Here is a 2894-nt window from a genome sequence, read left to right as displayed (position 1 = left end):
GTAGCATTGCCAAATACTAATTGAGCAAACATGTCAGGTAGCCTTACACAAGCATCCCACAATAAGTAGGGTGAATTTTGGCCCATTCCTCCTGACAGAGCTGGTGTAACTGAGTCAGGTTTGTAGGCCTCTTTGCGGGCACAAACTTTTTCAGTTCTGCCCTAAAATGTTCTATAGGATTGAGGTCAGGGCTTTGCTTTTGCATACTTCCAAAGTAGTGTCAAAATGGCTTAAGGACAACAAAGTCAAGGTATTGGAGTGGCCATCACAAAGCCCTGACCTCAATCCCATAGAAAATGTGTGGGCAGAACTGAAAAAAGCATGTGTGAGCAAGGAGGTCTACAAACCTGACTCAGTTACACCAGCTCTGTCAGGAGGAATGGGCCAACATTCACCCAACGTATTGTGGGAAGCTTGTGGAAGGCTACCTGAAACGTTTGACCCAAGTTAAACAGATTAAAGGCAATGCTACCAAATACTAATTGAGTGTACGTAAACTTCTGACCCACTGGAAATGTGATGAAAGAAATAAAAGCTGAAATAAATAATTCTCTCTACTATTATTCTGACATTTCACATTCTTAAAATAAAGTGGTGATCCTAACTGACCTAAAACAGGGCTTTTACTCGGATTAAATGTCAGGAATTGTGAAAAACTGAGTTGAAATGTTTTTGGCTAAGGTGTATGTAAACTTCAGACTTCAACTGTATGTGTACAATACAGGGAACATGGTTTTGCCTTTTGCTACCTGTGTTTTTAGACTTGACAATTTACATTGTTATTATTGTTATTGACTGATATACTGTAATGTTGAGGAAGCTAACACCTCAGCATTTCACTGCACCTTGTATACCTGATGTAAACTGTACTGTAATGTTGAGGAAGCTAACACCTCAGCATTTCACTGCACCTTGTATACCTGATGTAAACTGGTTATGTGACTAACACTACTTTATTTTATTTTATTTGGTACCATTTGGGAGGAACTTTTGTATTTGTGTTTAACACTTTCTTGATTTATTCAACACATGGTCATTTAGGTTACAGGAAGACAGGGGCTAAAATATCTCTTAACTCCTAATATTTAGGGCTGGTGTGTGTGTGTGTGTGTGTGTGTGTGTGTGTGTGTGTGTGTGTGTGTGTGTGTGTGTGTGTGTGTGAGAGCGTGTGTGAGCGTGTGTGTGTTGTGTCAATATAAAGGGAATAGAGTTACTTTGCCATATTGACTCTTGTCTTTCAGACTTCAGCAGATGCACTGAAAGTTTCAGGCCTGCAGGGGGAAGACTGAGAGATCAAAAGATTGATAAATCTAGAGAGGGAAGAGGGGGAGTAGGAACATGACAGAGGGAGGAGAGAGAAAATGAGAGAGGGAGGAGAGGGAACATGAGACAGGGAACATGAGACAAGGAACATGAGAGGGAGGAGATGGAACATGAGAGGGAGGAGAAGGAACATGAGACAGGGAACATGAGAGGGAGGAGAGGGAACATGAGAGGGAGGAGAGGGAACATGAGAGGGAGGAGAGGGAACATGAGAGAGGGAGGAGAGGGAACATGAGACAAGGAACATGAGACAAGGAACATGAGAGGGAGGAGAGGGAACATGAGAGGGAGGAGATGGAACATGAGAGAGGGAGGAGAGGGAACATGAGACAAGGAACATGAGACAAGGAACATGAGAGGGAGGAGAGGGAACATGAGAGGGAGGAGAGGGAACATGAGACACGGAACATGAGAGAGGGAACATGAGAGGGAGGAGATGGAACATGAGAGAGGGAGGAGAGGGAACATGAGACAAGGAACATGAGACAAGGAACATGAGAGGGAGGAGAGGGAACATGAGAGGGAGGAGAAGGAACATGAGAGGGAGGAGAGGGAACATGAGAGGGAGGAGAGGGAACATGAGACACGGAACATGAGAGAGGGAACATGAGACAGGGAATATGAGAGAAGGAACATGAGAAAGGGAACATGAGAGGGAGGAGAGGGAACATGAGAGGGAGGGGAGGGAACATGAGACAAGGAACATGAGAGGGAGAAGAGGGAACATGAGAGAGGGAACATGAGACTGGGAATATGAGAGAGGGAACATGAGAAAGGGAACATGACAGGGAGGAGAGGAAACATGAGAGTGAGGGGAGGGAACATGAGACAAGGAACATGAGACTGGGAATATGACAGAGGGAACATGAGAAAGGGAACATGAGAGGGAGGAGAGAGAACATGAGACAAGGAACATGAGACAAGGAACATCAGAGAGGGAGGAGAGGGTTCTTACGGTTTCCCTCTGACAGAGTTATATCAGAGACAGTCTAATGGTTTATCTCTGACAGAGTTATATCAGAGACAGTCTAATGGTTTCTCTCTGACAGAGTTATATCAGAGACAATGGTTTCTCTCTGACAGAGTTATATCAGAGACAATGGTTTCTCTCTGACAGAGTTATATCAGAGACAATGGTTTCTCTCTGACAGAGTTATATCAGAGACAGTCTACTGGTTTCTCTCTGACAGAGTTATATCAGAGACAGTCTAAGGTTTGATTGTATCTGTGTTTAAACCTCTGTGTGTGCTTATGTTTGCGTGTGGACGTGTTTAACGATACCAGAAGTCCCCACCATAATACTAAACAAACTAAATGTCACCAACTGGGGACTTGTTGTTAATCCCCACACAATCAAATGCTATTTCTAGGGGGTTTAGGGTTAAGGTTTGAATGAGTTTTATTGATAGGGTTAAGTTTAGAATGAGTTTTATTGATAGGGTTAAGATTAGAATGAGTTTTATTGATCGGGTTAAGGTCAGAATGAGTTTTATTGATAGGGTTCAGATTAGAATGAGTTTTATTGAAATAGTTAAGATTAGAATGAGTTTTATTGAAATAGTTAAGATTAG

Source organism: Oncorhynchus clarkii, chromosome 16 (assembly GCF_045791955.1).
Source record: "Oncorhynchus clarkii lewisi isolate Uvic-CL-2024 chromosome 16, UVic_Ocla_1.0, whole genome shotgun sequence".
Classification (NCBI taxonomy): domain Eukaryota; kingdom Metazoa; phylum Chordata; class Actinopteri; order Salmoniformes; family Salmonidae; genus Oncorhynchus; species Oncorhynchus clarkii.
This window is presented reverse-complemented; position numbering follows the sequence as displayed.